Source organism: Vulpes lagopus, chromosome 2 (assembly GCF_018345385.1).
Source record: "Vulpes lagopus strain Blue_001 chromosome 2, ASM1834538v1, whole genome shotgun sequence".
In the NCBI taxonomy this organism is placed as follows: Eukaryota; Metazoa; Chordata; class Mammalia; order Carnivora; family Canidae; genus Vulpes; species Vulpes lagopus.
The window spans coordinates 85,149,956-85,164,731 of record NC_054825.1 but is presented as its reverse complement, the minus strand read 5'-3'; the positions used below and the strand labels follow the sequence as shown (position 1 = coordinate 85,164,731).

The 14,776-nt window shown below is 35.8% G+C and overlaps 1 protein-coding gene across 8 annotated transcripts in view; it reads left to right on the top strand.

The window, feature by feature from the left end:
* The window catches only part of AHI1 (Abelson helper integration site 1), a 203,085-nt gene that overhangs the window by 127,194 nt on the left and 61,115 nt on the right, over positions 1–14,776 (top strand). The window lies entirely within an intron of this gene.

Genomic DNA, 14,776 nt, shown 5'->3' with positions numbered 1-14,776 from the left:
CCTCCTCCTGTGTCTCTGCCTCTCTCTCTCTCTCTCTCTCTGTCTATCATAAAATAAATAAATAAATCTTAAAAAAAAAGAAAAGATCCTGTAATGTACCTCATCCTCCTACCAGTTGAAAACTAAGTTACCTAGCATGGCATTCGATGTCTTTCAATTACCTTTCTTACTTACTTCCAACATTTTCTCAATACTTTGAGCTACTTGCTATTCCCGAAACATATCTGGGCCTCTCACATTGTGAAACAGTATTAGAAGAGGGGACGAAGAACACTTGAGTCCAAAAGCACATTACCTGGGTCCATGTCCTGGTTCGGTTACTTTTGCTACACATGACTTTAGGCAAGCCTCTTTTGTTCTTTGTGCTTTGGTTGTGGAGATAATAATAATAATAATAATAGTAATAATAAGTGGAGATAATAAAACCTACCATAAGGATTGTTGTAAGGAATAATAATAATAATAATAATAAGTGGAGATAATAAAACCTACCATAAGGATTGTTGTAAGGAATAAATGAGTAAAGATGCAGTACACCCCACGCAATATATTTTTGAATGTTGAATATTGTTTCATTACAAGAGATGGCCAAATATAAAGGACAAGAACATATCCCAAGTCTGAGAAGTAAAACTAAGTCACGAATCAAAGGGGAGGACCCCAGGGTCCCTGCTGGGTCAGGGACATCAGGAACAAGGGAATCTGATGACGGTTGCCACAATGGCCTGCCTGTGTTTTGACCAACATTCTTTGTTTTTCTGTGTTCATATTTTAAAATTTGTTTTAGTATGTATTTATCACATATTGTGACTCACAAGGAGTTGATGTAGAACTCCAGTTACACCAAGATGACAGGCCTAAACTGGGACTATGTTGGGCAACCCTCAATGTGTGATTACCTTATTCATTAGTTCTACAAGTCATAACAGCCAGAGTGATCTTTTTTTTAATGTAAGTAATAATGGCTTATCCTCCTGCTTAACACTCTTCAATAACTTCTATGTTTAGAGTAAACCCCAAGGCCTGTAGGGCCTTGCCTACTCTGGTCTCTGCCTACCTCTTCAGGATCACCTTATGATACTTTGCTCTGAGTTTCTCAAACACAGCCAACCTCTTTCCCCACTCACCCATAGGCATTTGAACATTTGGTCTCTCTGCCAGGAATATACACAGGCTTTTTGCCTAACAAGCTTTTTCTTTAGATCCTAGGAAATGTCAACTTTTCCAAGGATTTTCCTTTACCACTCCATCTGAGGTAGATCCTCCTCTCTTGATCTTTATTATTGTACTTCACTTTTTTCCTTCTTAATATTTATCCCCATTTATAACTTATTATTTAGTTGTTCTCTTGTTAATCAGCTGTCTTCCTCAATAGGATGTAAGTTCCATGAAAGTAGGGGGGGAAAAAGTCTGTCTCACAATTGCTTTTATTTACTTTTTTTTTTTTAAGATTTATTTATTCATGAGAGAAACAGAGAGAGAGAGAGGCAGAGACATAGGCAGAGGGAGAAGCAGGCTCCATGCAGGGAGCCCGATGTGGGACTTGATCCTGGATCCCAGGATCACATCCTGAACCGAATGCAGATGCTCAACCACTGAGCCACCCTGGCATCCCTCACAATTGCTTTTAGACTGTCATTATATACTGCTTAGATGAGTAAATGAAAATATGCTAAAACTGTGGGAATAAATAAGAGCAAAGAGCCAGATTGGACCTGAGGGATATCCGTATTCAACAGATTGGAAGAAGAACCTTCCCAGAAGACAGATAGAGAAGAATGTCATAAGAGATCAGGAATAGTGTAGCATCTTAGAAGCCTGGGGAGTATGGAAATGAAGAGGGTTTTGTTCTATCATTGGTAACTAGAAACTTTTGGGAAAATGGTAACTGAGCCCCAGAAAGGAAGCTAGGCGATCACACAAGGAGGTATGATAAACCAAAAGAATTCAGAAAGCCTGTCACAAGAGGAGAATGGAAAATAGAATACAAATTAACTCAGCCTTGTGTGTACGTTGCTGACTTATGTCACAAAAAGAAAGTAGCATTTCGCCAAAAGGGCTGCCATAAAATGAACCTATATAGGGTAGAAAGTAAATGTTTTTCCATGTTCTTCAAAAGTGAGAAACTAAATTTGAGTATTTATGCTATTGTATTACATTCGAAATAAATATTTCTCAGATAGAAGAAAAGGTCCAGCAATATAAATGGGGCATGAGAAAGATGCAGACTGGATTTTAGCATTTGGCAAAGGAATAGGGTAGGGCAGTTGTGGCAAGGCCTCTTGCCAAGGGACTTACTTACCTAGCTGGTAAAATAAGGAAGGTTGAAGAAGTCCATTTTTGGGTCTAAAGTTCAATGAATCTTTGTCAGCTCCCCATACTGTTCGAAAAGCAGAAAAACTAAGCAAATCTCAGTCATCCCTGAAGTGCTGACTCATCATTTCTCTCGTTCATCTCCTTCTTGGGATTCAGTTAGAATTCACTTCCTCGTATTATACACGTGGCATTTGTGCCCACCAAGTTACATAGCAAATGCCCATCACCATCATTGCTGTTAGAAATTTTCTATTGCTTAAGTGGTGGATGCAAGTTTGTTGTCTTCAGTAGATCAGAAACTAAGTCCCTTTCCTATTGGACTAAACTCTCCACTTTCACAAGTCCAGCACATCGTGAAAGGATGCCAAGCAATAGAATCTGGCGTTCAGTTATCTGTGAAAGTTAGCCAACAGGCAGGCTAGAGAGCAATGTGCAGTACAGTGAGGAAAAAGCACTGACCAGGCTGCCTAGTGTTCCATTGAAAGAACACCCTGTAATCTTTTTTGTCCACTTCAAGCTCTTTCACTATTTCTCCTAACACAGGAAAAGCCATTCAGTTATAGAGACCAGTAGAACTTGAGGAATCGGCTAATCAAAACCATGACTTAAAGACCATTCAGAAGAGCCTAAAAATGTTAAAAACAGTACATCTAAAGCATTTGAAAACCAAAGAAATTAAAATCATTTTATGGTAGACACTAGGTGCGATACTTTCTCAGTTAAGCCAATGAGATATCTAGAAGTATGAACACAGGGTTCTGGTAAGACCTTCCTCTGGAGGAATTGTTTTCGTCCTTTCTCCCCTGCACGCAGCAAAAAGAGCAAGTGCTGGAAGGGTGTCTAGCTTCCGCTAGAAAGGCAGGGGCTCTGTTTAATGCCATAAAGGAGGTGTGGTGATGTGCCCTGCCCAAAACATTTGCTCAGCCCCGTAACCCGGTTTCTTTGGAGTACTTACTTTCTTAAGTGCAGTCTGTGTGTTTCTGTGACACCAGTTAGCCTCTGTACATTAATAAATAGATGAATGATGTCAGTATGAAAGCAGAGGAACTTTTTTCTGCATGTTTTAAGTGTTACAGCAATAAGGCCAGCATATTTCTCACAATCAAATGGAAAAATGGAGCAGTTTCTTAAAAGCTGAAGTACCTTCTTCAGTGGCTGATTTTGTAGCTTCATGACCGCTAGTACAGATGAAGAAGCTGCTAAGACATTTCCCCAAATTTCAAAAAATTGTCTTGTTTGGTGAATAAAGTCTAAAAACCTGGATTGGATTTTTAATTTTGATAAACTGGTCTCTATTAAATTAAATCCTTTTAAGAGCCTGCATTTCAAAGGAAATGTCACTGAACCAGAGGTGTAAGGCTGCAAAATCTCAGAGTTGACAGAAATGCTGGGTACAAAGGCCAGCAAAGATTTAACACCTTATCTGTACTCTGATTAGGATCCCTAATGTTTCTGTCAGTACCCTCATGATAAAGCTCCAAAGATTTTAAGTAGTCCGCAACAACCAGGTTTTTTCCATAAACACTGTTACATTTAATTCACAGTTTTGCAGAATGTGATGCCTTAGAGCAGAACAGCATGTAAAAAATAAAGGACTTTATCTCCTCTAGTAAAATACATAATAATCCATCGAAACAAGGAGTTTGGTGTTTTGTTTTTTGTTTTTCTTTTGGTTTGGTTTTTTGTTTTAGTACCTCTCTCTCCAATTTGGCATTTTTTACATTTTACTTGAAATGTAAATGAAACACAATGTTGCATTAGTTACAGGTACACAACATTGTGATTCAACATAGGTATGCTGTGCTCATAAGAGTCCACTACCATCTGTTACTATAAACGTTATTACAATACCATTGACTATATTCTCTGTGTTGTACCTTTTTTCCCCATAATTTATTCATTTCATAACTGGAAGCCTATACCTCCTACTTCCCCTTCACCTATTTTGCTCATCTCCCTACCCACCACCCCTCTGGCAACCACCAGTTTGTTAAAAGGGATTATGTATGATCTTGTTCAGCACTACAATCTGAGTATTCTACAAGGCATTGCACGTATTATTACTGGCTATTGTGATATTGCTGATTCTCATAATGATCCTGAATCTCCAAGAATTTTATCAAATTATTATTTAATTTATTAATGTTTTGTTGTGAACATTCATGATATACATCTATTAAAGACTTACTCTTAAGATGCTTAAGGGCATCTATTTCTCTTGATCTTCTCTTTTTTAGTATATCCATTTTCTTCTACTTATCTTAATCTATGTTGACTCCATTCCAGTTTGTTCACACTGGGAAAAGTGGTATCCAGAATTGGACTTAATATTCTAATTGCAGTGAAAAAATGTAGTGATTATTATTGGTTTCTGTAATCTGGATATTGCGTTCAATATTGAATTGTGACCTACCAAAACTTCCTTGAAGTTTTAAAGATATTTTGTCAAAACATATTTCCCATTATTTACTGATCTGTACCTCAGTACCCTTATCCCTAGAATGGAGTTAACAATAGTACCTACCTCATTTAGTGTTGTTCTGTTGTTTAAAGTACTGAGTACAGTGTCCAGCACACAGTAATCTTTCAGGTATTCACTTAATATTGTCTAACCCTAAGTATAGAGTTGTCCATTTATCCTTGTTGAATTTCATCAATATATTTTTGACTAGCCTGCCAAAATTGTTTTGAATTCTGAATTTTTTTTCATGTATAATAATAGCTGTTTCCCAAACTCTTTAACATTTATAGATTTTATGATGCCACTTATTGTATTTATTTAAAACATTAGAAAAATATTGAACAGTGAACAAAATCAAAATAGCAACAATTTCTTTGCATGTGGGCAATTTAAGTTTTTATTTGGAAGTCATTTTGTTCGGGAGATACTATTATTTGAAAGTGATTTCAGTGTTATGTTGCATTATATGCTTTAACAAAGCATTTACTTGCATGTCTTTTAAAATAAGATTAGGTGATTACTTGAAATTTTCCTTCCAATCAGTATAAACTTTGATTCTTAAGGAAAGCATTAATATAGTCCGTAGCAGAAACCAGAATTTGAGTTGATCATGCCATAAAATGAAGGAAGCAGTCATTTAGAAAAGAAACAATTTAACACTCATCACCTAACAATATTATTTTCCATTTGGGGAGAAATTTAATCAAAAGTCATCAAACTAGTGCTCTGTTTTCCCTGCCTACATGGACATTTGCCATCTGCCACTATTAATGTTCCATAGATCCTTCTTCTGTCTTGATAAAATACACACATTCCATAGATCCTTTTTTTTTTTTGTCTTGATAAAAATATACATATTCCTCTTCTGGAATTTATCCTGCTTTTTATCCTGCCGTTATCTCAGGGTCCCCAGAAATCAGTCTTTGGCAGAAATAGCAGCACAGCATTCAGTAAGGCAGATACCTCCTGGTATAACCTCATAATTGGGTCACAGATTGGCTTGATGCATAAAGATTAAGTGAGATAAATCCCTAGAGGAAATGAAACTTCTTGTTCTATGTCTTTAATGAAACTTCATAAAGTTTTCATGTCACCATATCTCTGCCTGGTATTCTCTTTCTGGATTCTCTTTCTGGAGGGCACTTTCTGGATTCAGAGCTTATTTGCCAAACCTGGAAATAAATTTTTATTTTGGGAAATGGAGTTGGAATTAGTAGATCTATATTTGGTTTAGAAAATACAGTCAAATAACACCATTCTTCTATGAAGAACTTTAGGAGTTGAATGATAATAATTATGCCTAACATTTATTGGGCACTTACTGTTTGCCTAGCACTGTGTAAATTGTTTTATGTTACTTATCTTATTTGAATGTCATAGCAGTTCTAGAAAATAAAAATATCATCATTTGCCAGTAAGGAAACTGAGACACTAAAGACCTTAAAGTGTTTTCTAGAAACATTTAAATTGAATATGTTAATGAATTATAGTAGTTGAACCAAAAATATTAACTCCTTCAAAGTAGAGGCCATTAATATGAATAAACCATTACATCCTAATGTCACTCAGTGGCACAAGGCAGATTCTGTGGAAATTGGGGGCAGTTCAGATAATGTTAACACCAGTAGGCACTTTAAAAAGTTTATGCCCTGCTATATACTATATATTATTTTATCTGATCTTTGTGTCATCCCTATAACTTGTAACAGGATTGGGCAGGGATAGTCATGAAGGGCAGCTGAGCACTACTGGAAAGGCTGACCAAAATAACAGCTAAAATGGGTCACGAAAGCCTGGATTTGAGGAAAGGGCATAGCCAAATAGGACTTTTCCCTCTGAGTCTAACATGGAAGTTACCTAAGAAAGCCAATTTAAGGGGATCCTTGGGTGGCTCAGCGGTTTAGTGCCTGCCTTCTGCCCAGGGCGTGATCTTGAGTCCCGGGATCGAGGGCCACATCAGGCTCCCTGCATGGAGCCTGCTTCTCCCTCTGCCTGTGTCTGCCTCTGTGTGTGTGTGTGTGTGTGTGTGTGTGTGTGTGTGTCATGAATAAATAAAATTAAAAAAAAGAAAAGGAAAGAAATCCAATTTCAAAAAGATATTTTGGAAAATATCCATCTACCCCCCAAGAAGTTTTAATCAGATATGATTTGAGGTTAGTGGATAGAGTCTTAGTAGATTTCGTGGAAATCAATTTTAATAGCTGTGGGTAAGTTATAGTCATATAAGTAGCAGAGAGTAATCTGGATGTGAGAGGGGGATCTTGGGGTTTGATGGAAAGAAAGGGGCCCAGAAGCTGTGGTTTATCAAGTGCACTGGCAGAGTCACCTGTGACCTTGAGAAAGGAAATTACAAACACCTGCTGCACTTCAAACTCTGCAACCCACATGCCACAGACAGCTGTTTGAAGAACTGGAGTGAAGGAATGAGAAGATAATTGTAACTATTACCCAAGAATGAGGTGATTGGGCTTCATCCCTTCTTCTTTGAGACTTATTATAAAGCTCATTGTACACACACAAGTTTCAGCTGATACTTAAGTATGATTGACTCCTCAATTGATGTTTCTGATCTTACTCTTGTTCTATGGTCAAATTCATAGTTGACCTCCTTCCTCCATTCTACTAGAAAAATCTTTATAGGAAGTACTTAAGCTGTTAACAATTGTTCACCCAGGGAACCTGAAAATGAGTACAGCTCAATAAAATTCCCGTTTTCCCAGGACCTTCATCAGACCTTTCGACTGTAATTTTCTGTTGCTGGTGCTACCAGCTGCTTAGTCCTTACCAGCAAAACCTTAGTGTTATACAAATTCAGCTTCTCCCTTTCTTTCATGTCCCACATGTATTTCTTTCTCTTCCATATATTTCCACAGTTGAACCTCTCTTGTCCGTTTCCATAGACAAGATCTGGGCTCTCTGCTCTTTTGTGGAGAACTATGGTCTCCTCTGTATTTCTGCTTGTATCTGTTGTCTTATTTATCATAACCAACTTTACTTTCCATAACCATAATTTCTGGGATGCTCTTTTTTTAATCACAGCTTTATTTGGATTTAATTCACATAGCTGTAAAATAGACCCTGTTAAAGTCTAAAATTCAGTGGGTTCTAGTATATTCATTGTCTGATTTTAAAATGTATTTGGTACCCTAAAAAGAAATCCCGTACTCATCAATAAACCCCTGCCATCGCCTTCTCTCTGTAGGTAGCCCCTGGCAAATACCAATCTACTTTCTGTCTCTATGGATTTGCCTGTTCTTGACATTGGATATAAATGCGATCATATCATATGTTACCTTTAGTACCTGGCTTCTTTCACTTAGCATAATGATTTGTAGCATGCATTAGAATTTCATTCTTTTATATGGCCAAATGACTCTGTTACATGGATTTACCACATTTTATCTATCAATCTGTTGTTGAGCATTTGGGTTGCTTCTGTTTTTTAGCTGTTATGAGTAATACTATGTAAACATCCAAGTATAGGTCTTTGTGTGGACATGTTTTCAGTTCTCAGGCGTATATTTAGTGGTGGAATTGCTGTGTCATATGGTAACTCTATGTTTAACATTTTGAGGAACTGCCCAGATATTCTCCAAGGTGGCTAAACCATCTTACAATCAATCCTACCAGCCATGTATGAGGGTTTAAATTTCTTCATATCCTCACTAACACTTGTTATTGTCCTTTTTATTATAGCCGTCCTGATGGACGGAAAGTGCTATCTTGATTTGTGTTTCCTTAGTGACTAAGGATAGAGTATCTTTTGAATTGCTATTTGTGTATCTTCTTTGGAAATCTAGTCAATTCCTTTGCCCATTTCCTAATTGGGCAAATATTAATTATATTTTACTATATTATAAATTAGATATATTTTTAAATGAGTGTATGTTATATATATATATGTGTATAAGTACATGTTGGATTGAGAGCTTATTGTACCAAAGGTAGAAATGAATTGTTGTTTTTAGAAATAGAATTGACATTAGCAAATCTATATTTAATTTGGAAAATAGGACCACATTTATAACTGTAAGCATCCTATATAAATATTTTATTACAAAATCCCTCTATAATAACTCAAAGAACTTTAGGAATTAAATAATTTTAGTTATTCCTAACACTGAGAACTTACCATGCACCAGGCTTATGATGTATAAATATTATACATACATCAATTGCATAACTACATAAATTATATATAAATATAAACATATAAAAATATTTGTATTACGTATATCTAATTTTGTCCTTCTATTGACTTGTAAGCATTTTTATATACTCTTAATACAAGTGTTTTATCAAAAAGATAATTTGTGGATATTTCTCCCATTCTGTAGGTTGTCTTTTATCTTTCTTGATCATGTCCTTTGAAGCACAACATTTTTTTTTTAATTTTATAAAATCCAGTTTACTACTGTTTTGTCACTCAGTGTTTTGATCTCATATCTAAGAAACCATTGTCTGATCCAAGGTCACAAAGATTGATTCCAGTTTCCTTATGAGAGTTTTATACATTTAATTCTACCTTTAGTTCTAGAATCCATTTTGAGTTAATTTTTGTATGTGGTGTGAATTAGGAATACAAGTTTATTTTTTTGCATGTGGCTATCTAGTTTTAGCAGCACTATTCATTGAAAAGACTATTCCTCCCCCATTTAATGGTCTTGGCACCCTTGTCAAATATCAGTTGACCATGAATGTAAAGCTTTATATCTGGGCTCTTAATTATATTGCATATAATTCCATATACCTGTGTTTATACCAGTAATCTACTGTTTCAATTACTCTACCTTTATAGTAAGTTTTTAAATCAGGTCATGTCCCCCAGCTTCATTCTTCTAGATTGTTTTGGCAACTCTAGGTTTCTGTGTTTCTGTATGAATTTTACAGTCATCTTCTCAGTTTCTGTAAAACTTTTGATAGGGATTTTGTTGAATCTGTAGATCAAAATTAAAGAATTTAAATCTTTCAATCTAGTAATGTGGATCTTTCAATTTATTTAGATACTAATTTTTTTCAATGATATTTTGTGATTTTCAGTATATAACTCATACTTTTATTTGAAGTACTTAATTTTTTTCAATGCTATTGCTAATGAATTGGTTTTATATTCAGATTGTTCATTTATCAGGTATAGCAATATACTTGACTTTTTATATTGATGTTGTATTCTGCAACATTGTTGATTTTTTTATTCTAAAAGATGTTTGGGGTTTTTTTGGTAGGTTCCTTGAGATTATCTATATACAATATCATGTTATCTACTAATAGAAATAGTTTTACTTCTTCCTTTCCACCTGAATGCCTTTTTATTCCTAACTTAATTATCCTAGCTAGAATCTCCAGTTCAGTGGAAATTGTCTTGTTCCTCATCTTTAGGAGAAAACTTTCAGTCTTTGACCATTAAGTATGTTGTTAGTGTATTTTCTGTACGTAGCTTGTATCAGGCTGAGGAAGTTGCTTTGTGTTCTTTCTTTGTTGAATATTTTATCAAGAAAGGATGTTAGACTTTGTTAAAATGCTTTTGCAGTATCTTTTGAGATAATTTGTCCTTAATGCTATTAATCTGGTCTTTTAAGGGCACCTGGGTGCCTCAGTCAGTTAAGTGTCTGACTCTTGATTTCAGCTCAGGTCATGATCAGGTTGTGAGATCAGCCTCTCACTGGGCATGGAGCCTACTTAAGAGTCTCTCTCTCCCCCTCTGCTCTCCCCCTCCCACCCACCCCAGAAAAATATATATAGTATTTTACATTGACTGGTTTTCATGTAAACCAACCTCTCATTCCTAGGATTTTTCACTTGGTTATGGTGTATAATCTTTTTTATATGTTGTAAATTCTGGTTACTTGTATTTTATTAATGTTTTTACATCAGTATTCATAAGAGATTTTAGTTGTAGTTTCTTCTCTAGTTTTGGGATCACAGTCAGTAATATTGACTCCATAGAATGAGTTGGAAAGTGTTCATTTCTCTCTTATTTTTTGGAAGACTGTGAAATATTGATCTTATTTCATCTTTAAACATTTGGTACAGTTCATCAATGATGCATACTGTATGTGGGCTTTTCTTTGTGGGAAGTTTTTTAATTGCTAATTCAATCTCTATCCTTACAGGTTTATTCAGATTTTCTTTTTCTTCAGTGAGTTTTGTGTCTTTCTAGCAATGTATTTGTTTTATCTGGGCTACTTAATTTTTTCATATACAGTTGATAATAGCACTCCATTAGTAATCCTTTTTATTTCTCTAAGTCCAGTTCTGATATCTCTTCTTTCATACTTGATTTTATTAATTTGAATGTTACCCCCCCACCCTATAGTCAGTCTAGTTAAAGTTTTATTAGTTTTATTGATCTTTCAAAGAACCAATTTTTAGTTTTATTAATTTTCTTTATTCTTTTTCTATTTGCTATTTCATTTACTTCCATGCTAGTGTTTATCATTTTCTTCCTTCTGCTCACTCTGCATTTAGTTTTATTTTTTAGTTTTAAAGTATAAGATTGGGGATCCCTGGGTGGCTCAGGGGTTTGGCACCTGCCTTTGGCCCAGGGCGTGATCCCAGAGTCCCGGGATTGAGTCCCGCATCGGGCTCCCTGCATGGGGCCTGCTTCTCCCTCCTCCTGTGTCTCTGCCTCTCTCTCTCTTTCTCTCTCTCTCTCTCTCTCAAACAAATAAATCTTTAAAAAAAATAATAAAGTATAAGATTGGATTATTGATTTGATATCTTTCTGCTCAATAAAAGCATTTACAGGGATCCCTGGGTGGCGCAGCGGTTTGGCGCCTGCCTTTGGCCCAGGGTGCGATCCTGGAGACCCGGGATTGAATTCCACATCGGGCTCCCGGTGCATGGAGCCTGCTTCTCCCTCTGCCTGTGTCTCTGCCTCTCTCTCTCTCTCTGTGTGTGACTATCATAAATAAATAAAAATTTTAAAAAAAATTAAAAAAAAAAAGCATTTACAGCTACAGAATTTCCTCAGATCACTACTTTTTGCTGCATTTTGCTGCATTCATACATTTTGGCAGGTTATGTTTATTTCTTTGTGTGTATCTTTTCCTAATTTCCCTGATTGATTTCTTTTTGACCCATTGGTTATTTAGTAGTGTGTTGTTTGATTTCCACATATTTATGTGGTCATCTTGTAACTGATCCAAAGGTCATCTTGTAACTGATTCCTTTTTTCATTTCATTGTGGTTAGAGAACATACTTTCTATGATTTCAGGGGTTTAAATTTTTAAAGGCTTATCTTAAGGCCTAGAATACAGTCTATCCTAGAGAATGCTCTGTGTGCACGTAGGAAGGATATGTATTCTGCTTTTGTTGGGTGCAGCGTTCTACAGATGTCTGTTCGATTTAGTTGGTTTATAGTATTGATCAAGTGTTCTGTTTCCAGATTGATGTTGAGCCTAGTTCTTCTCACTGTTGAGAGATAGTGTAGTCTCCAACCATTGTTGTGGAACTGTCTGTTTAACATTTTACTTCTACCAGTTTTGCCTTATATACTTAGAGTTATATGTACTTAGAGTCTGTATTAGATACATATATGTTTATACATACTTATGTCTTCTGATTGACTTTTTGTCATTGTCTCTACTGACAGTTTTTGTCTTATATTCTATTTTTGCCTGATACTAGAATAGACACCCCAGCTCTCTTTGGATTTCTGTTTGTGTGGTATAGTTTTTTCATCTTATTTAATTTTTTTGTCTTTAAATTAAAATGTGTCCTTTTTTTTAAGATTTTATTTATTCATGAGAGACAGAGACAGAGAGAGAGAGAGAGAGAGAGAGAAGCAGAGACACAGGCAGAGGAAGAAACAGGCTTCATGCAGGGAGCCTGATGTGGGACTCGATCCCAGGTCTCCAGAATCATCCTGGGCTGAAGGCGGCGCTAAACCACTGAGCCACCTGGGCTTCCCACATATATCTTTTATAAACAGCATACAGTTAGATCATTTTTTTTCCCATGCTGATAATCTGTATTTTATTTGGAGTATTTAATCTATCTATATTTAAAGTAATTACTAATGGGGTAGAATAAAGTCTACGATGTGGTTTTGCTTTCTTTGTTTTTTTGTTGCTGTTTGATCATTTGTTTTTGAGGGATAAGAGGGTGGGAGGAAGGAGAGGAGCAGAGGGAGAGGGAAAAAGAGAATCTTAAGCCAGCTCCACATGCCCAGAGCATAGTCCAATGCAGAGCTTGATCTCACATATCTCACAACCCTGAGACCATGACCTGAGCCACAATTAAGAGTCGGACACTTAACGGAATGAGCCACCCAGGCACCCCAGTTTTGTTTTCTTTTTTGTTTTTAAGATTTTATTTATTTAAGAGAAAGAGCACACATGAGTTGAGGGTGGGGAGTTGGGAGGGCAGAGGGAGAGGGAGAAGCAGACTCCCCACTGAGCAAGGAGCCTAGCAGGGCTTGATCCTAGTACCCTGGGATCACAACCTGAGCCCAAGGCAGATGCTTAATCAACTAAGCCACCCAGAGACCTCCCAATTTTGTAGAGTTTTTTATATCTGAAAAATCTTTTTTTCTTGATTCCCTTTATTATTATTGCTCACTTTTTTTAGTTAAATATTTTTCACTATGCCATTTTAATTACCTTTTTATATACTTTCTTTGAGTTGTTTTCTTAGTGGTTATCCTGAGAATTAACATTTTAACTTAAAACAATCTAGTTTGGATTAATATCACCTTAATTTCAGTAGTATATAAAAATTTTGCTGTAACACAGCTCTTTTTCTTTTTGTCTCCTTTATGCTATTATTGTTTAGATTATATCATTGTACATTGTAAGCTTATCGACACATTTTTATAATTATTTCTTGTGGGTTTTTTTTTTTTTTTTTTAGAAAGAGATAGCAAGAGAGAGCAGGGGGTGAGGGGAGGGAGAAGCAAGCTCCCCACTGGATGTGGGGCTGGATCCCAGAACCCTGGGATCATGACCTGAACTGAAGGCAGACACTCAACTGAGCCACCCAGGTGCCCCTGCAAATTGTCTTTTAAATTAGATGGAGGACTTACCAAAAAAAAAAAGTAATATATATATTATATATATAATCTATTTATATTTATCTATGTAGTTACCTTTCCTACTGCTCTTTATTTCTTCATGTACATTTTAGTTACTGTCAAAATGTCCTTTTTGTTTCAACCTGAGGGACTCCCGTTAGTTTTTCTTGAAGGGAAGATCTGGTAGTTTTGATATCTCTTATAATTTATCTGGGAATATGTTAATTTCTCCTTCCTTCTTAAAGGATAGTTTTGTTGCATATTGAATGGTAGGTTGAGTCTTCCTTCAGCATGAAATGTTGAAAGCCTGTTCCTACTAATTTTTGACCTGCAGGGTTTCTGATGAGAAGTCTGTTGTTAGTCTTCTTGAGAATCCTTTCTATGTGATGTGTTATTTTTCTCGTGCTGCTTTCAGGATTCTTGGTCTTTGTCTTTCAGTAGTTTGTGATATTTCCAGATGTGGATCTTTTTTGAGTTTTTCTTGTTGGAGTTTGTTTAGCTTCTTGGATGTACATATTTTTCATCAAATTTGGGGAGTTTAGGGCTATTATGTATTCTAATGTTTTTTGTCCCCTTTCTGTCTTTTCTCTCCTTCTAGGACTCTCATTATGCACATAATAGCACAGTTGGTGGTATCCCATGCATTTCTGAGGCTCTGACATTCTTTTTTCTATATGTTCCTCAGACTAGGTAATCCCAATTTACTTATCTTAAAAGTTCACTGATTCTTTCCTCTACTACTTCAAGTCTCTTGAGCCCCTCTAGTTATTACTGTACCTTTCAACTCCAGAATTTCTGTTTTATTTATAATTTCTGTTTTTTATTGAAGTTTTCTATTTGCTGTGATATAATTCCTATACTTCTTCTTCATAGATATAGATATAGGTATAGATATAGTAAATCTAATGTCTGGGCTTTCTCAGGGGCAATTTCTGTTGATTCATTTGATTCCTGTATAGGGTTATACTTTATTGCTTCTTTATGT